Source organism: Scyliorhinus torazame, chromosome 17 (genome assembly GCF_047496885.1).
Source record: "Scyliorhinus torazame isolate Kashiwa2021f chromosome 17, sScyTor2.1, whole genome shotgun sequence".
Taxonomy (NCBI): Eukaryota; Metazoa; Chordata; class Chondrichthyes; order Carcharhiniformes; family Scyliorhinidae; genus Scyliorhinus; species Scyliorhinus torazame.
The window spans coordinates 177,108,023-177,134,369 of NC_092723.1; the positions used below are offsets into that span (position 1 = coordinate 177,108,023).

Consider the following 26,347-nt stretch of genomic DNA (forward strand, 5'->3'; position numbering starts at 1 on the left):
GTGGAAGATTTAAAACAGAAATGAGATGAAATTACTTGTCTCGAAGAGTCGTGAACCGGTAGAATTCATAACCCCAGATGCTGGGGCATTGAGTAAATTTAAGGAAGTGATAAACACATTTTTAATAAGTAACGGTTTGAGGTTTGAAAGGTTTTGGAGAATGGGCAGGAAAGTCGAGTTGTGACCGAGAGATCAGCCATGATCATATTGAAAGGCGTAGTGGGCTCGAGGGGCTAAATTGCCCACTCCTCCTCCAAGTTCTTAAGTTCCATCAGGCTTCACTTTTCTGGAGAAAAAAAGTGAATGAAATGAACGAAAATCGCTTATTGTCACAAGTAGGCTTCAATGAAGTTACTGTGAAAAGCCCCTAGTCGCCACATTCCGGCGCCTGTTCGGGGAGGCTGTTACGGGAATTGAACCGTGCTGCTGGCCTGCATTCAAAGCCAGCGATTTAGCCCTGTGCTAAACAGCCCCAGTGCCAGCCTGTTTTGATAATTATCAGGTATATAGAATCATAGAATCCCCACAGTTGAATCCCTGAAGTGCAGGAGGCCATTCGGCCCATTGAGTCTGCACTGGCCCTCTGAAAGAGCACCCACTTCCCTGTCCTATCCCCGCAACCCCACCTAACCTGCACATCTTTGGACACTACGGAGAATTTAGCTTGGCCAATCCGCCTAACCTGCGCATCTTTAGACTGTGGGAGGAACCTGAAGCACCCAGATGAAACCCATGCAGACACAGGGAGAAAGTGCAAACACACCACAGACAGTCATCCAAGGCCGGAATTGAGCCTGGGCCGCTGGTGTTGTGAGGCAGCAGTGCTAACCACTGTGCCACCAAGCTATCTCAATTCTGTATTGCCCGTGAATCTTTTTGACACCATTCTGAACAATTAGTTAGAAAGCTGCTCTCTCTCAACCACTTCTTTAAATATAACAAAAAAGAATTAAATATTCAATCACAACATATAATTGAGAATATTCAATACTTCCTAAGATAGGAATTTGGCCTCGAAAATTGAGCCAAAATTCTACAAAGTCCCCATGTAAGGATTGTACAGCAATTATCCGCTGAAGTAAACAGCAAAGGGGAGTCCGAAGAGTTCATAACAAAGACGTTTATTCAGCGTACTGTAAAAATGTAAATAATCTTTATTGTCACAATTAGGCTTACATTAACACTGCAGTGAAGTTGCCGTGAAAAGCACCTAGTCGTCACATTCCGGCGCCTGTTCGGGTACACAGAGGGAGAATTTAGAATTCTCAGCTGGTACAGGAATTGAACCCATGCTGTTCTGCATCACAAACCAGCTGTCTAGCCCACTGAGTTAAACCAGCTATAACAGCAGTATTTACACAGGACCCAGTTACACATCACAAGGTTCTCACTCCTTTCTGTCAGCTGCTACAGCAGCTGACCTGTTATACTAGTGCTGGTTAACTCACAAGTCAATGAGCACGAGGGAACAATCAGCCCCAGCTGGATGAGTCCGATGTAAGGTTATAACACCCTTCCCCATCAAAGTCTGAAAACTCACAAAAACGACCAAGGAGGAGTGGTCAAAAGAAAATTGAGGAGAACAAAGCGGACAAAAAACTGATACAACAAAACCGCAATGGTCAGGCGACAAAAAAAAAAAAAAGTTTCAGTCCAAACAAGACGCCACAAAAACAGGGGAACAAGACAGACCGGCGTACCCCCCGCCGAACATTACATCCGGCTCAACACCCCCACTAACCACACAAAAACGTGAACAGCCGGGCCTGGGGACGGTGCGCACCATAGCGTCTGGTCCATCAAGCCAAGGCCTTACCGGCACCGTGTAACTTTCAGCCACAAGGTGGGGGGTGGAGGGGGGGGGGGGGTTGCGAGATCACCAGACAACACACAAAACTACACCCCATATACCCCCAAAAGGCTTGCCTCAACATACAGGAACAAAATGGAAATTAATTGCACCCATCGAACGCCCAGGGAGCTGTCGCCCCAGAATTTATACAGTACCAATTCAATCAGGCACATCACACAATAAAATATAAGGTCCTCACACCCAACAAATGTCTGTAGGCACAAAGCTTGCAACAACATCAATAGCCATGTAAAATACCGGTGTAGTCCATCCCAACCATCATGGAACAGTCTTTCAAATTCAATGCCGCACTCACAAACCTAATGACAGTCCAAACTGGGCAGCGGCCAACTCCAATAAGGACTCCCCAGCAAACCATTCTGCCACTGCAAGCCGGCATCGCAAAAAGACCACAAATGGAAATGGATGCAAACACTGTGCGACCAGCACCAGACATTGCCCTGATGATGTCGCTCCCGGTACCGCTGGAAACATCAGCCCCACAAGCCAGCATCAAACCTCGGCCCGGCACTCATTCTGAAAAAGGGTCCCGCATCAACGAAATGTCCCTCAGTCCACACTCTTTAAAAAAAAAAAAAATTGGGGAGAAAGCGGTTGACAGCTCCAATTCATCCTCGCCGCCAATGAAGTAAACGGCAAAGTGGAGTCCAAAGAATTCATAAGATAGACGTTTATTCAGCATAACAGCAGTATTTACGCAGGATCCAGTTACATGTCTCAAGGTCCCCAATCCTTTCTGTCAGCTGCTACAGCAGCTGACCTGTTATACTCGTGTTGGTTTTTTAAAAATATATATTTATTCAAGTTTTTCAACAAATTTCCAACAAACGCCCCCCCCCCAACAAAAAGAAAGCAACAAGAGCACAACAAGTAGAAATTATACATTGGATTTCCCCCATATCCAGTAACCCCCTATATAACAGTAAAAAGCACGAATAGGGGAAAAAAAACACCTTAACCCAAACGCCACCCCAAGAGAAACCCCCCCTCCCTCCACACCCCCCCCCCCCCCCCTCTGGGCTGCTGCTGCTAATGACCTCCTCCTAACGCTCCGCGAGATAGTGTAGGAACGGTTGCCACCGCCTGAGGAACCCCTGCACAGACCCTCGCAAGGCAAACTTTATCCTCTCCAGCATGATGAACCCTGCCATGTCATTGATCCAAGCTTCCACACTAGGGGGCTTCGCATCCTTCCATAGTAGCAAAATCCTCCGCCGGGCTACCAGGGACGCAAAGGCCAGAATCAAGGCCTCTTTCACCTCCTGCACTCCCGGCTCGTCCGATACCCCAAATAATGCTAATCCCCAGCTCGGCTTGACCCGGGCATTTACCACCTTGGACATAGTCCTCGCAAAACCCCTCCAAACCCCATCCAGTGCCGGGCACGACCAGAACATATGGACGTGATTTGCCGGGCTCCATGAGCGCCTCCCACATCTGTCTTCCACTCCAAAGAGCCTACTCAACTTCGCCCCTGTCATATGCACTCTGTGAGTAACCTTGAACTGTATTAGGCTGAGCCTGGCGCAAGAGGAGGAAGAATTAACCTTACTCAGGGCATCAGCCCACAGACCCTCATCTATCTCCTCCCCAAGCTCCTCCTCCCACTTGCCCTTTAGTTCCTCCACCGAGGCCTCCTCCTCTTCCTGCAGTTCCTGATAAATCACCAAAACCTTGCCTTCTCCAACCCATACACCCGAAAATCACCCTGTCCTGAATCCCACATGCCGGAAGCAGCGGGAATTCCCTCACCTGCCGCCTCACAAACGCCCTCACTTGCATGTACCTGAAAGCGTTTCCCGGGGGTAGCCCAAACTTCTCCTCCAGCGCCCCTAGGCTCGCAAACGTCCCATCAATGAACAGGTCCCCCATTCTTCTAATCCCTGCCCGATGCCAGCTCCAAAACCCCCCATCCATCCTTCCCGGGGCGAACCGATCGTCCTCCCGGATCGGGGACCAACCGAGGCCCCCACCTCACCCCTGTGTCGCCTCCACTGGCCCCAGATCTTCAGCGTCGCCGCCACCACCGGACTCGTGGTGTACCTTGTTGGCGAGAGCAGCAGCGGTGCCATCACCAGCGCCCTCAGGCTCGTGCACACACAGGATGCCATCTCTAACCTCTTCCACGCCGCCCCCTCTCCCTCCATTACCCACTTACGGATCATCGCCACATTGGCTGCCCAATAATAACCACACAGATTCGGCAGCGCCAGCCCTCCCCCTGTCCCTGCTACGCTCCAGAAACACCCTCTTCACCCTCGGGAGAACCGCCTTAGCCCGGTTAAAGCCAGCTCTCTTAGCCAACTCCGCACTCCAGTCCTGGTAAATACAGATCTTCGTGTTCTCCCACCTGCTGCTCCGTTCTTTTTTGGCCCATCCCAGGATACACTCTCTGTCCATAAAGCGGTGGAACCTCACCACTACAGACCTTGGCGGCTCATTGGCTTTGGGTCTCCTTGCCAGGGCCCGATGAGCCCCATCCAGCTCCAGGGGCCTCGGGAAAGCTCCCACGCCCATCAGCGAATTGAGCTTCGTGCTCATATATGCCCCAGCATCGGGCCCCTGCACTCCTTCAGGGAGACCCAGAATCCGAAGATTCTTCCTCCTCGACCTATTCTCCAGGTCCTCAAATTTTTCCTGCCACCTCTTGTGCAGCGCCTCGTGCGCTTCCACCTTCACCGCCAGGCCCAAGATCTCGTCCTCGTTCTCCAAGGCTTTTTGCCGTACCTCCTGGATCGCCGCCCCTTGGGCCTTCTGGGTCTCCACAAGCTTCTCAATCGCCGCCTTCATTGGTGCCAGCATTTCTGTCTTCAGCTCCACAAAGCAGCGTTTAAGGAATTCCTGCTTCTCCTGTGACCACGGTGCCCATGCTGCTTGGTCTCCATCCGCCGCCATCTTGCTTTTCTTCCCTCGCACTTTCCGCTGCACCAGGATCACTTTTTATACCGCTCCACTCCTGGTCCAATCCATATAATGTCGGGGGAACCTTGCAGTCACCTTCCCACACTGGGAGCCATCGAACAATTGCCATTGGGGCCCCTCTGAAGAGCCCAAAAGTCCGTTCCCGGCGGGAGCTGCCGAACGTGTGACCTACCTAGGCATAGCCGCAACCGGAAGTCCATACTAGTGTTGGTTAACTCACAAGTCAATCAGCACTAGGGAACAATCATCCCCAGCTGGATGAGTCCTATGTAAGGTTATAACACCCGCAAAGTTGAAACATATGCTGGGAAATTATCCTGCATTGGAACCATCAGATACTCCAATTTAAATCGCAAACGTTAGATGGTTCTGACTGTCCTACAGGAATAGTTACCCAGGAGAAGTTAAAGATTTGAAACCATTTCTAGTTCCTAGGTAACCATCTGAGGTGGACTTATACTTTTGGGAGGCCCATGCTCTCCTTCTATGCAGGCCCCTATTGCATGCCCTGTCCCCTAGAGACATGGCAGCCCACCCCTCAACTGTTACCCCTTGACCCAAGGCCACAGAAATCCACTGCATCAGGGGTAGATTTACATCGAAACACACCATGCTTTGGCACAGGGTCCCCAAAAGATAGGGGGCCCAAAGATGCAGGATGATGCCAGAGTCTACTGGAGCACTGCTCCGGCACTTTCCAGCAAGCTTTCATGCGGTCTGCCAAACTGGTGGACATTTAAGCAACTGACTGATCTTTGAAAAATACAGTAAAGTTGCTCATCCAATCTGGCTTATTCCTAGTGAGCCTATCAGCAGGAAAACCAGCCTGTGATTGGACAAGCAGCAAATTGTAGGAAGGTAAGCTTTGAAGAAGGAAAGTTCAACAGGATAAGCTAGCCCCAGGATAGGTAGAGCAAGCAGACCCCAGGCAAGACACCATGCCCCAAGCCATGCAGCATAGTGGACCCCAGGCGCGATGGAGTCCCAAGCAGGGCTCCAAACCTTAGGGGAGGCAGCGCAGCAGACCCCAGACAAGGCAGCAGAGCAGATTCAAGGTGAGGCACTGAGACCCAACCAATGCAGCATAGCGGACCCCAGGCAAGGCAGCAATCCGCAGGCGAGGCAGTGCAAAGGACCCCATGCGAGGCAGCGCATTACACCAGACGTGGCCACAGACACCAGGCGAGGCAGCCGTCTCTAGGCATGGAGCACCGCCCTCCAGGTGAGGTAGCAGAACCCAGGCGAGGTAACAGGGACCAGCAGAACCCAGGCATGGGAATGGGCCCCAAGTGAGGCAGAGGCAGCAGACCCCAGGCGAGGCAGGAGGGAGAGGTGTACTCCAGGGGTGGTAGCGGAACCCAGACGAGGCAGCAGCGAGCAGCTGACCCCAAGCAAGGTGAGAGTGCGCGTTGGATGGTAGTGGGGGTGGGGGGGAGGGGGGGGGGGGGGTGGAGAGAGAGTTTGGAGTGTAGTGGAGGGACAGAGTGTGAGGTTGGTAAGGGTAGAATGAGTATGTGAGGGTGCTGAGGACAGAATGAGAACGTGTGAACGAGGGGATGGGTTGGTAGTGACTAAATGGGCGCGTTGGGTGGGGAAGAATGAATGTAGGAAATCCATTTTCAGAATCATAGTTTCATGGTCAAAAGATAAATCCTGTTGTTGCAGAGCCTGATTTAAAGAAACACAGGATTGACTGTGAGACATTTTAAATCTGCCTAAAATTGAGGTCAGCTTTTTTATCATATGAAGTGATACTAAGAGTCTGGCAGTCAAAAACACAAAATTAAGAAGGCAAGGCGAGAAGACGAAGCGAAACAAAAAGACAGTTTAGCATTTTATTTTGAAAAGCTTGAAGTATGGAATCATAGACATTCATCAAAAAGTATGAGCAAGGGAAACTCTGAATGATCTGATCATTTGCCAAGTTGTGGAGATACCACAGCAACTCCAAAAGTTGAATAAGTGGGCTCTGAAGTGACAATGAAACTACAACAAAATTTTGTTGGTAATTTTGTTGTAGGAAAGAACATACCCTGAACATAATGCATTATAGCCAAAATCTGTTTCATTGAATATGATAGTGTTAAAATCCCAGTTGATGTTATAACTGGATGGGAAGATACCAGGTTAAAACCCTGGTTCAAAATAACTTTTACATTATTTTGGAAAACATGAAAGAGTTACAGGTTTGCCAATTAGCTTTTAACAAGAAGAAAAAAAATATTAATTACACATGAAATGTCTCAATACAATCCTCCTTCACTCCCACTTATCTTCACACAGGTACACAGCTTTTAAGGATATCAAAATATATCTTATGCTATATGGTTTTCAATAACACACAGTCCCTGTAACCCAACAGGCTAATGTGGTCAGACAACACCCCACTCTGCAACCAATGGCAGATGCCACTCAATCGATCTTCTGTGGCTTTCTACTCAAATTCCCCCCAGATGATTGTCACACAAGTGTTTACAAATTCCACTCTCAAAAAGGCACAATTTAAAATCTTCTTTCAACCAATGCTTCCCCTTAGCTGTTTTCATCAAGGATCCACCTCCTGGTTTTCCAATTATCCTTTAAAACAAGGCTTTCTCTCAGCTATTGTAGCAAGGATCCACCCCATGATTTTCAACTCTCCTTTCAATATTCCTTTGTCTTGATTTGCCACAGCATCCACACCTCTACACAAACCTCTTGTGCATAATAGAATACCATTGTTTCCAAAGGCTGGAAATAAGGACACCAAACTTACAATTGCTTCAGATGTGTGATTTTTCCCAGGCCAACTTCACCCAGGCCTTCACATTCATCTCTGTTTTTAGCTTCAATGTGTTCCAATGGCAGTTCCTCTTTGTTCCTTTAACCTCAAACATTCTGGAAACTGCTAGTTCCTAGAATTAACCATCCTTTAGTTTCTCTGTTTGCTTTCAAGCCATTACTCCATTGTATGCTTTCTCTGCTTCTGGCAGAGCTGCCAAAAGCAGCCAAGCCAAAAAAGTGTGTTTTTCAGAAATCAGGGTTTTGTTTTGAAGTTTCTTGAATTCCCACACACAGCAGCGTGGAAAAGAGTGAAGCCCTTTAATAAAGCTTTCCTGCAGCAGCAGCAAGTTTACCTTATGGAAATCTTACTGGAAATTTGTAACTAAACATCTATAAGGGCATGTTGCTTAAAGGATGTTTACCGATATGTCTAACTAAGTGAGGTATTTTTGAAGAATGTTCTGTGAAGCAAATTAAAATTTTGTAAATGTGATCAAGTGTGCTTAAGTTTTTTTCTTAATAAATGTTTTAATTTAATGTATAAAGTCCAAAAAGTGTTGTTGGAATTTGTAGATTCTGATTCAGTAAGCTTTACTTCTCATTGTCAGAATACAAAAAAAAGGATGTGAAACATGGACCAACTTTCACTTGGGAATTTGGTTTGCGTGGCAGTTAACATCTGCTAGATCATAAAATTGCTTTAACTATTCAGTTTTCAAATTTTATCTTTGATCTCTGTTTTAGCCTCTGAAGAAAAGCAGGACTCCACGCGATCGCAGCTTGCCTCTGACCACCATTGCTCTCCAAGACTGATCCCCAGAAATAATCCATTTCTTCATCTAAAAAGTGGACTAACTGCCAGAATACAAGAACAGGTCGCCACATTTTCAACTGCCTTAACCAGATTCCAAGGACGAGGACGCAGAATTTTTCCACACAAAGCCATCAGAAATAGGACTTGGACTTACTGGACTCAACTGTTTTCATGCTGTCAACCTCTCTGACTCTAACTCACGTGAATTTATGCCAATACCTTTTTTATTTCTTCAGAAGAAGTTAACTTTTATTTTTCAAACAAAATGAAAATCTGTTAAATACATTGAATGGCAGCCAATGGATGGAATTTTCAGCCATTCCCACTGGCAGGACCTACCAGTCCGGTTGACAGCGATCTCCCGCTGCAGGTTCCCCAGGAGGGTGCAGGCAATGGGATAACCTGTTGAAAACAGCGGGATGAAAAGGTCCCACAACCAGCCAATTGTGGGCCGCCATGGAAATCAATCACTGGGGTGGAGGAATCCTGCTCTATGTGTCTTGTTGATTAGAGTATTTGCTCCTACACAGGTTCATTCCCAATAAATCCTAATTGTGACGGCAGAATCTTTAAAAAATAGAGTTGCGAAGCAATTTTTTACTAGCAGCACAGGTCATTAATTAAAATGATCTAACAAAGGATTTGACCATTCAAAACGTTTCTACTATGCAACGCCACATAACTTTCATTTCCTTATAGATCATTAAAAAGTGCATATAAAATAAACTGAAAAATTCCAGATTCCTACGTTTTCTGTAACAATTTGGCCTTGGCGCCTTGCAGCTGTCTGTATATATACAGATGTGATATCATCGGCTGATTCTTCCATCTCGTTTTGTGTCAGCAAATTCCATGTTTGCTCGCCTCGCATTGCAATATTTACTATCTTCAGACAAGAGGTAAGCTTGGATTTCAGCAAGGCAATTATTTCTGCAGGCGTGTTTTTTACAATTGAAAAAGCACTGATTAATTTGTGTAGATTCTTGACTTTGGCCTTCAGATCCCAGTGAGATTTGAGGCAGGGGGTGAAATTGAAGCTGAGCACAAGCCCCACTAACTGTAAATCTGCCACTGCACTGCTTGAGGTGGGAGGGCAGGTGAGAAAGGTCTAGATCAATGTAAGTAAATATGAGTAGAGTGGCAATCCTACTGTAATTGCCACTCCCCAAAAGCTTTGGTCCAATTAGTCCTAGCCCCCAAATAGTTTCTTCCTTCTACCCCAACTGTTTCTGTTAATATATTGAAAACTTTGATTAAATCACCTGTTAACCGTCTAAATTCTAGGGAATACAACCTGAAAACTCTTCACATCATTTAGATAATCTATGATGAAACTCCTGGAGGCCAGGTAAATTGACATTGCTATTCCTCCAAGGCCATTACACCTTACCCATGGTGTTTTGCCCAAAACTGCTAGTATAATGTAATGCAAAATACATTTAAAAAAATGGGAAATATACTGGGAAATCAGTATATCAAGGTTTAGCTTAATGAGGATAATTCTTAAAATGCAGCCTCAGGAAAAACGCATAAAAGGAATTGCCATCATCCACCAAGTCATCCCAAACTGCTTCATCAGCTTTATTATATTAAGCAGCAAATTGCATTGCGATTTGATAACAATTTATTTTCCATGATTTTCTATTTTTCAAATGGAATTTTGCAAATATCTTTTACATAGTCAGTGAAGCTAGTTTGTTATTTTTTTAAAACTATAGTGCAATTTTTCTTTGATTACTAGTCACATTTATATTATTAACTACAACATGTAGTGTACATGGCACAGGTCTATAACAATTGAATATTACAAAGTGGCTTTTGTGTAGTTTCATGATGTGTTTGCCTGAAGAGCTGATGTTAGGTTTCTTCCGGTTATCCCACCGTTAATTATAGGTTACAGAATTTCGATTAGCTTAACATTTAAAGCATTTCACTTCTGCTTGCTATCAATACAACAGGATACACATAAAACAATGGGTGGAATCTTACTAAATTTTTTGAAAAGGGCTGGATTTTCATGTCCCCAGCCACATGTTCCTCGGCCACGTGCAGTTCACTGGAGGCGGGATTCTATCTTCCCGCTGCTTGTCAATGGGATTTCCCATTGCAACCACCCATGCTGCTGGAAAACCCACAGGTGGGGGTGTGCTGCTGGTGGAAAAAATGAATCATAATGGATGGAGAATTCCGGCCAAATTGTGAGAGTTGTCCCACAAACCAGACAAAATCATACTCCGGCCAAAGTATCAGGCTCAGAATAAAAACCAGTGTTTGGCTCTCCAGCTGCACAGATCAGTTTTCACTTCCAATCTTGCGCCTCTATGAGTAAAAGAAAATGAGTGGGCGTGGTTTACACAGTCACTAGTGGGGTGGGGCCTGATAGAGCCGGCAATGTCGGCTCCACAGAGATTGGGGTACCTCCTTTAAAGGGCACCCAAATCAGAAGAGAATATCGGCTCCCACCCCCTGCCACAAACGTGTTGCCAGCGTTCCCCCCCCCCCCACTACAACCGCCCCCACACTTCCTGTGCCTGAAAGTTCTCCCGCACCCCCCATAGCATTGGTGCTCTCCACCCCACCCCCCCCCCCCCCCCCCCACCTCCAGCACACATAATAGGAACTGCCCTAGAGGGCAGTGCCAGGGCAACACCTGGGTATATCCCTGTCCCCTCGGAGGCTACAATGACCTTTATACACCCGAGGGGGGCGATTCTCCAAAATGGAGACCAAGTGTTCGCGCCGTCGTGAACGCCGTCGCGTTTCACGACGGTGCGAAATGGGCACGGGGACAACCGATTCTGTGCCCCACAGCTGGCCAGCACGGCGCTGGAGCAGTTCATGCCGCTCCAGCCTCCCTTCACGGCGCCAAATGGGCGCCGCACCAACCCGCGCATGCGCAGTTGGACTGTGCCAACCTGCGCATGCGCGGGGGACGTCTTCAGCGCGCCGACCCCAACTCAACATGGGAGCGGTGTTCAGAGGCCGGCCACGCAACAAAGCAGGCCCGGGGCGGGAGAGGCCGGCCCGCCGATAGGTGGGCCTCGATCCTGGCCAGACCCCATCGGAGGCCCCCCCAGTGAAGAAGCGCTTTTCCTCGCCCCACAGGCCGCCCCCTCACCCTTTGCGCAAAGTTCCTTCCGGCAGCGACCAGGTGTGAATGGCGGCGGTGGAACTCTGTCGTATCCGCGCGGCCGCTTGGCCCATCCGGGCCGGAGAACCAGCGGCCCCGCCGGAACCGCATCAAACGCGAAGGCGCAAATGGCGCAGATTCTCCGCACCTCGGAGAATCGCGCGCCAGCGTCGGGGCGTGGTTGCGGCGATTCTCCGGCCCGGGGCTCAGAGAATCGCCCCCAGTTTGGATTTTCTGCCCGCGTTAGCGATCCCGCAGACCACTACCGCAGGTTCAAAATCGCCCCCAATATTTCACCACATTCAATCACAGTCAGCACACTATTTCTGAGAGAGCTATTTTCAAAATTCATAATTTTAAAGATCTCTCTCAGATACATTCTTCATCATTTTTTCCAGCGAATAGAGCCACTGTCTACTCAATCTTCCTGGTAGTTGCATCCACTCAAATATGGTAACATGCTTATAAATCTTTTCTGTACTTTCTTTGGTACAGCAATATGCTTTGTGTAATATGAAGACCTCAATTGCACACAATACTCCAACTGTATCTCAGTAAAGTTCTATTTACCCAGTCTAAACCTAAACTTCCTATTTTTGCATTTTATTCCTCTAGAAATGACCTTCTGTATTTTTCACTCTTTACAGCCTTATTAACATGTGTTGCTACTTTTACATAGAATAGATAGTAAAGAAACAGCCATTTGGCCCAAGAAGTCCATGCTGGTCAGGCAATTTATATATCTGCTTAGTCAGATCTCTTTGTTCCTGTACATCATTCAATTCCTTATCTCTTTTTTTTAAATTTAGAGTACCCAGTTCAATTTTTTCCAATTAATGGGCAATTTACTGCGGCCAATCCACCTACGCTGCACATCTTTGGGTTGTGGGGGCGAAACCCACGCAGACACAGGGAGAATGTGCAAACTCTACATGGATAGTGACTCAGAGCCGGGATTGAACCTGAGACCTCGGCGCCATGAGGCAGCAGTGCTAATCACTGCACCACGCTCAGTTCCTTATCTTCTAAGAAATAAATGGTTTTGTATTCCTCCTATTAAAATAAACCACCTCACATTCCACTGCAATGAAAAATATTTCATATTTTATCTACCATTTCTGCAAGCCCATTTATGTTCTCCCTTGTTTCAGTGCAATCTTCCACATTAGTAATGACAACCCCCAACATACTGGTGGCACACAATCCAATTCTCACTAGCATCTAGGGATTCATGCCAAATTAGGAGAGTTGTCCCACAAACCAGACATAATCGTACTCACTGAACCATACATTACAGATAATGGCCCAGACTTGTTCATCACCCTCCTTGGGCATGTTGTGTCCCATGTGCAAGACAAATCCACAAGAAGTGGTATGCAAAAAGAGGAACTGACCCTGGGAATCCTCAACATTAACACAGGACCCCATGAAGTCTCATAGCATCAGGACAAACAATGCCAAGAAACCTCCTGCTGATTGGTTCCCACATCACCTGCCGCAGGCCAGGTCTGACAGATATCATTCTGGAAGAATCATGCAATAGAGCTCATCAATCCCACAATCAACAGGTCAGATCAAAGCTCTGCTGTCCTACCACATCCAGTTGTGAATAGTGGTGGACAATTAATCAACTAACAGGAGGAGGCAGCTCCACAACTCTCCCTGTTTTCAATGATGGGGGAGCCCAGCTCATCAATGCAAAAGACAAGGCTGAAGCATTGGCAACCATATTCAACCAGAAGTGCCGAGTGAATGATCCATCTCAGCCTTCTCCCAAGGTCCCCATCATCACAGATGCCAATTCACTAAGCAATATCAAATAATGGTAACATTCCTGAAATAGTTAAGATTTGTGCTCCTTAACTACCCACGGCCATAACCGAGCTATTCTTGTACAGCTGCAACACTGGCACCTACCTGACAATGTAGAAAATTACCACGGTTATGGCCAGTCCACAAAACGTAGGTCAAATCCAATCGAGTCAATTATTGTTCCATCTACCTCATCTCGATCATCAGCATAGTGATGGAAGAAGTCAATCGGCAGTGCTATCAAGTGGCACTTATACTGTAATAAGCTGCTCACTGATGCGGTTTGGGTTCTGCCAAGGCCACTCAGCTCCAGGCCTCATTTCAGCCTTCGTCCAAACATGGACAAAAGAGTTTAACTCAAGACAGGAGGTAAAAGTAACTACTCTTGATGCCACTGCAACATTTGACGGAAGGTAGTTGTGATTTTGGAGGTAAATCAATTCAGCCCCAGGCCATCGCTACAGGAGTTCCTCATTGTACTGCCCTATGCCCAAGCATCTTCAGCTGCTACCATTCCTCTGTCATAAGGTCAGAAATGGGGAGATTTGCTGATGATTACTTGATGTTCAGTACCATTTGAATTCAAATCTGGGCAAATCACATAGCCTGATCCCGGTTGAAATGGATGTAGTTGTATGCCCTTACAAAGAGGGCGTCTGTCACCTCCTTGATGCACTTATGTGCGGAGGCTTCCGAGATGCTGCAAAGATCATCTGTGGAGCCTTGGAAGAAGCCAGTTGCGTAAAAGTTGTGGCATTCAATGCCATAGGCTGTGGATATCATCAAAATGCCCATGGTGCTCGTTCCTGCAGAAGAGTGCGTAAATGAACCACCATATACCTTGACAAGTGAACAAAGAACAAAGAAAAGTACAGCATAGGATCAGGCCCTCCAAGCCTGCTCCGACCATGCTGCCCATCTAACCGAAAACCTTTTACACGTCCAGGCTCCGTATCTCTCTATTCCCATCCTATCCATGTATTTGACAAGACGCCCCTTAAATGTCACTATCGTACCTGTTTCCACACCTCCTCCATCATCCATTACCCTCTGTGTAAGAAACTTCCCTCATACATTTTCTCTAAGCTTTGCCCGTCACACCTTAAATCTATGTTCCCTGGTTGTTGACTCTTCCACTCTTGGAAAAAGCTCTGACTATCCACACTGTCCATGTCCCTCATAATTTTATAGACTTCTATCAGGTCACCCTTCAACCTCCGTCGTTCCAGTGAGAACAAACCAAGTTTATCCAACCTCTCCTCATAGCTAATGCCCTCCATACCAGGTAACATCCTGATAAATCTCTTCTGTACCCTCGCCAAAGCCTCCACATCCTTCTGGTAATGGCCAGAATTGAACACTATATTCCAAGAATAGTTTGTGGCCTAACTAATGTTCTATACGGCTGCAGCATGACTTGTTAATTTTTATACTCAATGCCCCGGCCAATCAAGGCAAGCATGCCTTCTTAACTACCTTCTCCACCTACATTGCCACTTTCAGTGACCTGTGGACTTGTACACTCAGATTCCTCTGCCTGTCAATACTCTTAAGGGTTCTGCCATTTACTGTATATTTCCCACCTGCATTAGACCTTCCAAAATGCATTACCTCATATTTATCCGGATTAAACTCCATCGGCCATCTCTCCGCCCAATTCTCCAACCGATCTCTATCCTATATCCTCAGACAGTCCTCATCACTATCCGCAATTCCATCAACCTTTGTCACCCACACTGGTTCTTGCTCATCTACATGAAGGTCAGCTGCCGTCTGTAAACCCTAGGTTATGGAAGGCACCTCCAAGCGACCCTCTCTGGGGTACATCCTGTGCAAGTGGAGCTGGCCATGTCACTCCTTCCTTCCTCGTTTTTGGTTCTGTCTCTGGAGAATTAGGTGCCTCTGTTGGCATCTTCTCCCCTCTCCATGCACCAGACGAATGATAGCTAGTTCATAGGCTCCATCCCACCTGCACACTAATCACTGCAAAAGTAAACAGAACGAGTTGACGGTTGGCATCTCCCTACAGGGGTTCACCCTTTGCCCACCCACTCTTAGTCACTGCATCTTCTCCGTCAGTGACTCGTGCGCATTGATGACCTGGCAAGGAAAACCCAGGCTCATCCCCAGGATTCCTGTGCTCCAATTGGCTGTGCTGCTCACATGACTCTCTGAGACCTCACCCCCTTAAAGGGGTATGCTACCACAGATTTCCAAGCTGATTAGCGTTTTTCCCCATTTCGCAAAAGTATTTTAATCATGACTATATATCACAATATATTCTCATATCAGTATTACGGACAAATATTTTTCCAAAGATGTATCTTCAAACTTTGTGTCAAAAGTTTGTTTATTGAAGTTTTACATAATTAGACAAACACAAGAATCCAAAAATTACAAACAACATAAAAGAGAATAAAAACAATTGACTAAAACACTATACCTAAAACCCCCAACAGCTGCCTAGAGTCTTAAAAAAGGAAATAAATGGTTGCCATCTCAGGTAGAACCTCTCCACTGAACCCCTTGTGCTTAATTTAATTTTGTCTAAGTGTAAGAAGGACATTAAGTCTTCCAACCAGCCAGAGGCACAGGGTAGAACAGGAAACCTCAAACCAATCAGTACCCACGTCCAGGCTATCAACGAGGCAAAAGCGACAACATCCACTTCTACCCTAGCATGGATCGCTGGTGAAATTCCAAATATGGCTACCAGCGGTATGGAATTAATTCCAAACAGAGTATCTCCAACATGGTGCTAAAACAGGAAGCACAGAAGCTTGCGAGTTTGGGGCAGGACATATGGTCAGCTGGGGCATGCAAACAGCGATCACATCTGGCCTGCACGTTTTGAAAAAACCCACTTATTCTCAGCTTAGCCAAGTGCATCCTGTGCAGCATCTTAAACTGAATCACGCTCAACTGGGCACAAGAGGACGTTTAACTAACCCTGAAAAGGGCCTCCCTCCAAACCTCGTTAGTAAGTAAAGGCCCAGCTCACTCTCCCATTTGGGATTCTTCCCCCGACTAATGGGGAAGGATCAGACGAGGGAATTAGGCCATATAGGTCTGAGATAGACCCCTCACCAGACGAGGCCAAGAATAAAATATTCTTCAGTAAAGAGGAAGGTGGAGCCACAGGAAAGGAAGGGAAAGCTCTGCGGGATAAATCACGAACTTGAAAATAACAAAAAAGGCTAGAATTGAAGAGCTGAAATTTGTCCGCCAACTCTCTAAAACTAGCAAACCTCCCCTCCACAAACAGGTCACCAAAATGCTTGATTCTTTAATTTTAATAATCTTTATTGTCACAAGTAGGCTTACATTAACACTGCAATGAAGCTACTGTGAAAAGCCCCTAGTCACCACATTCCGGCGCCTGTTCGGGTACACAGAGGGAGAATTCAGAATATCCAAATTACCTAACAGCACGTCTTTCAGGATTTGTGGGAGGAAACTGGAGCACCCGGAGGAAACCCATGCAGACACCGGGAGAACGTGCAGACTTCATACAGACAGTGACCCAAGACTGGAATCGAACCTGGGACCCTGGAGCTGTGAAACAAGTGTGCGACCGTGACGATTCACTTTGCTTCCCATGATTTAAATGTTGGGTCCAATCCAGAAGGTAAGAAAAGGTGGTTATTCCAGATAGGAGCCAGTGAAGACAGGGAAAGAAGTTTAATGCTGTCAAAACTGTTTCCAGATCCTAAGAGAGAAGACCACCAAAGGTGCAATACCAGTGGATGAGCAAGCCTCCATTTGGCCCCAGATGGAATCGGGATCACTGAACCACAACAAAGTTCTTTGAATATTAGCAGCCCAGTAATAAAACAATACGTTTGTGAGGGCCAACCCTCCAGTCGTCTATCTCTCTGGACTAGAACGCTACGGATTCTGGGATTCTTACTCGCCCAAATAAAAGCAGATCTCAATCTATTTACACTAATAAAAAAGGATTTGGGCAGAAAAATGGGGAGACATTGAAAGAAAAAGAAAAACCTAGAGAGTACATTTATTTTTATTGTTTGAATCCTACCCTCCAAGGAAGTTCCACATCTGTAGGTCCATTTTAATATTATTGATCAGGTTCGAATAATTCAATTAATGAAGGAATGCCCCAATTGTGGGCTACCATGACTCCTAAGTAACGGAAACTTTTATAAGAGAGGTGGAAAGGCAACATGCTTAAATGGGCTGGCTCATCTGCATAATAAGATACCCAATGCTCCACCCCATCACGACTAATACCCCTCCATTGACTAAAGGCCCTCAACTTATAGAGCGGCTCTATTGTTAGGGTGAATAAAAATGGAGAAAGTGGGCAGGCCTGCCTTGTGCCCCTATTCAAGGGGTAGTACTCGGAGTATAAAGTGTTTGGGATAACGCTGGCATTATATAACAGGGGGCGACACTCTCCGACCCCCCGCCGGGTCGGAGAATTGCTAGGGGCTGGCGTGAATCCCGCCCCCGCCGGTTGCCGAAGTCTCCGGCACCAGAGATTCGGCGGGGGCGGGAATCGCGCCGCGCCGGTTGGCGGGCCCCCCCCCCGCTCGATTTTTCCGGCCCGAATGGGCCGAAGTCCCGCCGATAAATTGCCTGTCCCGCCGGCGTAAATTGAACCACCTACCTTACTGGCAGGACAAGGTGGCGCGGGCGGACTCCGGGGTCCTGGGGGGGGCGCGGGGCGATTTGGCCCCGGGGGGTGCCCCCACGGTGGCCTGGCCCGCGATCGGGGCCCACCGATCCGCGGGCGGGCCTGTGCCGTGGGGGCACTCTTTCCCTTCCGCCTCCGCCACGGTCTCCACCATGGCGGAGGGGGAAGAGACTCCCTCCACTGCGCATGCGTGGGAAACTGTCAGCGGCCGCTGACGCTCCCGCGCATGCGCCGCCCGGAGATGTCATTTCCGCGCCAGCTGGCGGGGCAACAAAGGCCTTTTCCGCCAGCTGGCGGGGCGGAAATTCCTCCGGCGTCGGCCTAGCTCCTCAATGTTGGGGCTCGGCCCCCAAAGATGCGGAGCATTCCGCACCTTTGGGGCGGCGCGATGCCCGTCTGATTAGCGCCGTTTTGGGCGCCAGTCGGCGGACATCGCGCCGTTTCCGGAGAATTTCGCCCAGGTTCACCCAAGAGGCAAATTTATGGCTGAATACAAATCTCCCGAAAATCTCAAATAAATATTCCCATTCAACCCTATCAAATGCTTTCTCAGCGTCAAGAGAAACTATCACTTCAGACTTGGGTGCAAGGGAGGGGAAAGAATAACATTTAACAGGTGACCTATGTTGGCTGATAGATGCCGGTCCTTTAGAAAGCCTGTTTGATCCTCCCAAATTATACTAAGAAGGCATGGCTTCAACCAGAGCGCAAGAACCTTAGCAAGCAGCATAACACCCATGTTTAAAAGCGAGATGGGTCTCTTTTAAGGACAAGAAAATAGAGTGAAGGTTGGAGGCAATGAAGCCTTGGATAGGGATTAAACATATCGAATAATAAAGGAGCAAGCTGTCCCGCGGACTTCTTGTAAAAGTCGATTGGAAAGCCATCAGGGCCATGGGTCTTACCAACTTGCAGCATCCCAGTACATTTTAAAATTTAGTCGGGGCATAATGGGAAGTCCAACTCACAGCTTTTATGCACTTCGACAGCCGGGATGGGCAGACTGTCCATAAAATAAAACATGACCAAGGGAGATTCCGATTTATACAGGTCGCAGTAATAGGATTTAAGCCGTATTGTTCTGAGAAGGGGCGGAAACTAGGTTGCCACCCGGGTTAAGTATCTGGGGAATCTCATGGGAGGCCACTTGACGTTTGAGTTGATGAGCTGAAAGATGATTGGCCTTCTCCTGTACTCATAAAAAGTACCCCTGGAGCGCTGCAACTGACGTACAGCTTTGTTAGTGGGCAGTGGCTCAAACTCTGTCTGTAATTTTTTTCTGCTTGCAAAAGTTCTGGAGTAGGATCGAGTGAGTACTGATGATTCACCTCTAAAATGGAGACTGCCAGCCTCAGCTGTTCCAATTTCTTCATCCTCAGCACATGTGCTCTATAAGAAATAATTTCCCCCTTAAGGACAGCCTTAAGAGCCTCCCACAATGTAGAGAGGGAGATTGAGTCAAACCTATTTAATTTGATGTAGTCATCAATCGAAGTGGACAGGCACTCGCAAAATCTTTTATCGGGCAGGAAAGTAGTATCCAGTCTCCAGAGTGGGCGTTGGGTGGGGCTAGACTCCAGCAATAGATCAATTAAGTGTGGGGCCTGATCAGAAATTACAATTGCTGAGTACTCAGCCACCATTACTGAAGGGAGGAGAGACCTAGGTAAAATGGAAATAACAATGCGGGAATATACATGATGGACATGAGAAAAAAAGGAAAAGTCACTGTCATTCAGGTGCAAAAGTGCCAGGGATCTACTCCCCCCATAAAAGAAGGCAAAGCCCTGGCCTTCCCTGATGGGGCCAAAGATTCAGCTTTGGAACAATCTAATTTAGAGCCCATACAAGTTTAAGTCGCCTCCTAAAATAACCTTTTGTTAGTCAAGTTGGGAGGGAAGCCAACAGAGAGTTAATGAAATTCGTGTCACCTCAGTTTGGGGCATAAACGATCAGGATGACTGGGGTGTTCGACAGCGAGTTACAAGCAATAACATATCGACTATTGGGGTCAGCCTTAATTTGAGAAGAGAACTGAAAGCTATTCTTAATTAAAACCGGCGAACTCTTGGCCCTGCCATTGAAACTGGAATGAAACACTTACCCAACCCTTACGTAGCCTGGTCTGATCCTTGATACGTAAATGGGTCTCCTGCAAAAAGATAATATCTGATTTTAGGTTTTTGAGATGATCAAAAGCTCTCAACCATTTCAAATCCCTAACGTTCCATGTAACCAGACAGATTGGAGGTCTTCCACCACCCCTCAAATTCATCTTTTAAGATTCCTGACAAGTTTCGTTGGTGTTTATCGAGCTTGATCGCCAAAATTATGGTGAGACTTCGGCGGTTAGCGGAGTGGTTGGAAAAGAAGCTGACTTCGCCATCTCACCTCCAATAGATCTTTGAGAGGCTTCAGAGTCAGTTGATGGGTTTTGGACCAATTTCTTTTTGGCTTTGCTTCCCTTGGACATCTTAGGTAAGAGAGAACTCTACACAACCAAATTTCAGGATTCTCCCAAGAAGTTAAAGATCTGTGGTGCCAGGATAGAGGGTTCACAGCGCCAGGGTCCCAGGTTCAATTCTTGGCTTGGGTCATTGTCTGTGCGGAGTCTGCATGTTCTCTCTGTGTCTGCGTGGGTTTCCTACGGGTGTCCGGTTTCTTTCCACAAGTCCCGAAAAACGTGCTGTTCGGTAATTTGGACATTCTGAATTCTCCCTCAGTGTACCCGAACAGGTGCCAGAGTAAATTCACAGTAAATTCATTGCAGTGTTAATGTAAGATACATGTGACAATAAAGATTATTATTATAAAAAGTTAGTTTTACAGCAGGAGTGACCTCATGCACATCTTCCCCACACATCACGCCACCTGAAGTCTTCCGAGCTGATTATCAGCCCATTGAACCACATTGAATGTTCCTTCCAAGGCCAACAAGCCTTGGTGTTGGACTCGAACCTGGAGTGTCTGGTCCCCTACCACTACACCACAAGGCCTTAACTCATTTATTGTATAAAAGTAGGGACGTGTTGCTATAGCTGTACAGGGCCTCGGTTAGACTAAATCTGGCGTACCATGTATATAGTTTTGGTCTCCTTACTTAAAAAAAGATGCAACCGTTTTAGAAGCAGCTCAGAGAAGGTTTATTCAACTGATTTCAGGGATAACAGGGTTATCTTATGAGGAAATCTTGAACAGATTTGGGCTATAACCTTCGTAGACTTTTTTCTTTCTCTGATGGTTGTTAGTCTGTGGAATCATCTTCCTGGGGTCACTGAATTTATTCATGGAATATTTAGACAGATTTTTGATAGCAAGGACAAATTCTTATCAGTTCCGTTATTTCTACTTGATTGCAATCTGCAGGATTTCAACAGCGCATCCTATGGAGAAGCATAGGGGGACTTACCAGCTGTTCGCGCCAGTGGGAAATTCCGGTCCCACCCTGGCGCACGGGTTTCCCGGTTATGAGGGGTGCAGTCAATGGGAAATCCCATTGACAACTGCGGGACCAGTAGATCCGGCTGGCGGGCCACCTCCGCCAACGAAAAACAAACCGGTGGGGTGGCTGGTAAATCTCGGACTTAGAATCACTTACGACAACTTTGTGACTTCTCCATTTAATTGCACGTTTGCAGAAGCAAGAGGTTCTAGCAGTTGCAGAATTGGAATGGCAATGAACATTGAGTTTCATCATCATTACTATTTCAAAATACGGGCCATCGTCTTGGAACATCTAAAGACAAAAGCTACCAGAGAGAAGCATCCCTAGATACACTTCCAGGTATACATCAAATGAGAATTTCAGTTCTTGAACAAAGGTGCATCATCACTGTCATAATATGCACTCATGTTCATAATGAGATACAGACAGGCAGTGATGGACACACACAGGAACCAATCACCACACAGAATACAGAACAACCAATCATCAGAAAGGACACTACAAGGTACATTACCAGTATAAAACACACGAGGCAGGAAGGCTTGGCTACTTCGCACTGGTGAGCGCTGTAGCAACTGTCAGGGTGCAATGTACGGTCAGCACCTACTACACATAGCACAGAGCAAGTCTGGGCAAGCCAGACCAACGTTAGCAAGCTTAGATTAATAGAGTGTCGACCCACAGCGAACTATGTACATTACTCAGCAAGTTCAATAAAGCAGTGTTGAACCATCTACAGCGTTGGAAGCCTGTTTTCAAGTGATACTGCATCGAGTTGCAGTCCATGTTAATCCAACATATATAACACATCATGGTACCAGGAAACTATTAACTTTAACGGACCTACCTTGAGTAAATCTGAAACGACTGGAAAGCAAGTAGCAAACAGCCAGCGGTGTGAAAAAGATCCAGGCCCCTCCGCAGCTCCGGATCTCCGGCAACCTTGGCGCCAACTGGAGGGTCTTCAGACAGAAGTTCCTCCTACACCTCGCAGCATCCGACCTTGAGGAAGCATCAGGTTTCAGGAAAATTGCGCTGCTCCTGATGACGACGGGGGATCACGCCATCCACATCTTTAACTCGCTCACATTTGCCCAAGGAGAAGGTAAAGCAAAGTTCCAGACCATTCTGCAAAAATTCGACAGCCACTGTGAAGTCGAGCTAAATGAGAACTTTGAATGGTACATCTTCCAACAGAGGCTTCAGGGCAAGGACGAACCTTTTCACTCCTTTTTGACCCATCTCTGCATCTTAGCGCAGTCATGTAACTATGACTCGACTGCTAATCCCATGATCCGGGATCTGATCGTTTTCGGGGTCTATTCCGTCTCCCTGCGGGAGCAGCTCCTTAAAATCAAACATATGACCCTCCCGATCGCCATCGAAACGTGCGTTGTCCATGAACATGCCAGAAATCGCTACACACACATCAAGGCGGCAGAAACGGCAAAACTAAACTCCCACGAGGCAGAAAGTGGACAGGTCATCGCTAGGCTGCAGGGCCTGAGCATTGAGGAGAGTGGCCAGTTCGTTGACTTCAGTGGCCGTTTCGCGGGCTTTCCACAGGGCGACTGGGAGGACAATGCGGCCGAAAACCCTACTGAGCATGTGCGAACGTCAGCCGACCGCACTGCACAGGCACGAAGGCACACGGAACGCACTGACGTCAGCGTCATGACGTGCTAAAATTGTGGCTCCGCCCATTTAAAGCGGCAATGCCCAGCCTTCACATTCTACAATGTGGAAAGCCTGGGCATTATGCGGCCTTATGCAGGTCCGCTCCGCCGGTCAAAAGCCAGCGATCCCAGCTGCAACGTAGACCTGTCCACTGCATACAGCAAGGCATGCAGGATTCTAATCCCGAAAGCCCAACGGACCCAAATGATGACTGCCTCGAGTCTCCATATCAAGTGGGCATTATCACCACACGTTAGAATGTCTCCTCCACTCATGCAAAGCACCTCTCAATCCTAAGTGTGGATTCTGGTGATGAATGGTGCGCTGTCGTTAAAGTGAATCAGTGCAGAATCTAATTCAAACTGGACACTGGTGCGTCTGCAAACCTCATATCCCGGGCAGACCTCAACAACATCCGAGACCAACCCAAACTTCTTCTGCTAGCCTGCCAGCTGCTTGACTACAATGGCAATGCCATAGCTGCTAGTGGATCGTGCCATCTAGTTATATCCCACAAGGCAATCACGGCGACGTTAAGATTCGAGATTGTCAGGCCTGACAAGGCATCCCTGCTCGGTACCCGTGCATGTAAACTCCTTAATCTGTTACAGCGAATCCATGCCATGTCCTCTGCACCTCCGACTGCCTCATCTCATGTGAATCTATAGGCTGACATAGACAACATCCTCACGCAATACCCCGATGTGTTCGATGGGATGGGCACGCTCCCATATCGCTACAAAATACTACTCAAGCCGGATGCCACCCCAGTCATTCATGCACCATGACGGGTGCCGGCTCCTCTAAAGGATCGTTTAAAAGCGCAACTGCAAGAGCTCCAAAGCCAGGGCATCATTTCAAGGGTCACGGAACCAACAGACTGGGTCAGCTCCATGGTCTGTGTGAAGAAGCCCTCAGGCGAAATACGAATCTGTATCGATCCCAAAGACCTCAATTGCAACATCATGAGGGAGCACTACCCGATCCCGAAGCGGGAAGAATTAACCTCTGAGATGGCACACACCAAATTCTTTACCAAGCTGGGTGTCTCACATGGTTTCTGGCAGATACAACTGGACGACTCCAGCAGGAAGCTCTGCACGTTTAACACTCCGTTCGGCAGGTACTGTTACAACCGCATGCCTTTCGATATAATTTCAGCCTCAGAAGTCTTTCACCGCATAATGGAGCAAATGATGGAGGGCATCGAGGGTGTGCGAGTCTATGTGGATGAAGTGATAATCTGGTCCACGACCCCCAAGGAGCGCATAGATCGGCTCAAACAGGTCTTTAAAAGGGTCCACGAGAATGGCCTCAAGCTAAACAGGGCAAATGCTCATTTGGTCTGTCATCAATCATATTTCTGGGTGACCAAATATCCCAGCAGGGTGTGCAATCTGATTCCGACAAAGTACTGGCAATCAATGCCATGAAGACCCCCAGAGGACAAAAAGGCAGTACTACGCTTCCTGGGGATGGTGAATTTTCTGGGAAAATTCATTCCTAACATGGCATCCCACACCACAGCCCTCTGGCATCTAGTAAAAAAGACCACACCAACACATCAAGCGGAGTGGATGGAGCTCAAGGCAAAGCTCACCACGGCCCCAGTCCTGGCGTTCTTTGACCCGACCAAGGAAACAAAAATATCCATGGACGCAAGCCAGGACGGCATTGGTGCGGTGCTCCTCCAGAAAGATGACCCCTCGTCCTAGGCTCCAATGGCATACGCATCCACGGCCATGACTCCGACTGAGCAAAGGTGCTAATTGAAAATATGGAAAGATATGTCATTTGAAACATGGAAGTCTGGCAATACCTGATCTAAGAAACATGAGAGAATGTAGGGAAAAATCCCACGAAGGGTTAACACCAGCTGCAGGAGAGGGCTGTGAAATGCAGATAGCCTTTGTCAAACAGGCTTAGCAAACAAAACAAGCAAGTCTTTCAAGTCACAATCGAGTGAATTTTAGTATACAGCTAAAAGCAATTTTTCGCACCTCCTTTTGAAGTTAGTTAAGCAGATGGAAAAGAATGGGTAAGGTTTTCAGCTGAATTAGGTGACAAATGTTTAAATGTGAGGCAAGTCTTTTAGCTCACCACATATTGAATCTTTAGTACAAAGCTAAAAGCAATATTTCACACCTTCACTGAAGTTAAGTAAGCAGCTGGAAAAGAATGGATGAGGTTTTCAGTTGAATTAGGTGACAAAGGTGTGAAGTTCTGCTGACATCGGGTAAATTAAAGAAAGCTGGAGACAACGTGTCTATGGGAACACACGTTAGACCCAAATTAAAGTCACAATTATGAGCTGGGGACAAAATTTGATGATAATAAAACTATAGAAATAACAGGAATCAAAAGTCACACCACTTTGAAATCAAAGCATTTTTGAACATCACAAAGGATACAATGTAATCAGAAATCTATGAGATGAGGTCATGCTCAAAATGAATACTTAGTCGTGTTAGAAAAATTCAGATTAAAGGTACTTTTTACAATCCAAGTGAAATAAAAGTTACTTTACAATAAAGTCATAAAAACTTAATAACTGCTAGAAGGGGGATATAAACGCTGAGAAAGTGGACAGTAGGCAGAGAAGCAGAGAAGGAACCAGAGAGGCAAGAGATGCAAGCAGAGTCAGCTCAGAGTCAGCTCTCATAGCTCGGTCATGGGAAAGGGACAGAGCAAAGCAGCTGATCTAAAACAACTAATACATCTATGAAAGACCAAAAGCTAAAGAAGAGAGAGAGCCAGCTCTCACAACTCGGTACATGGGAAAGATAAAGCATAGCAACCGAGCAGAACAGCGAATACATCTGAGGAAAACCAAAAGCTCAAGAAGAGTGATTGTCAAGGTGGACCTGAAGGTCTCTTCGACCAATCAGGAGAATCCAGAAGCAAGATCTTTTTACTTTTCTGTAAAGACAGTGATTGCATCTTTTAAAAGAAAAAAATATAATAATAAAATAACTTAAAAGTTTTAACCTGAAACTGTAGTTATTACAAAGCCTACTTTACTTACATAGCAATGCAGGACCCAGGATATCGATGCTACTAAGTGGTAAGTAGGTAAAATTCTTCTGTGAATGTATGGGTTATACTGGGGGATAACTTGAAAACGTAGTTTGACCTGGATAGCACCCACCTAAGCCTGCACAGGAGTCAGGGAGTGAGAATCCCTGTTCACCTTTAGGTTGCCGGCCCTTTATGGTACAGGGGGAATCTATGAATAGTGGTGAGTTTATAACTTC

General features: G+C 46.8%; 1 long non-coding RNA gene across 1 annotated transcript in view; it reads right to left on the reverse strand.

Moving 5' to 3' along the window:
• LOC140393602 (uncharacterized) overlaps positions 1 to 26,347 on the reverse strand; it is a 134,499-nt gene that overhangs the window by 76,808 nt on the left and 31,344 nt on the right. Inside the window, exon 2 of the long non-coding RNA XR_011935689.1 lies at positions 20,076 to 20,123. This is a non-coding gene — a long non-coding RNA (uncharacterized lncRNA). The remainder of the gene's footprint in view (positions 1 to 20,075; positions 20,124 to 26,347) is intronic.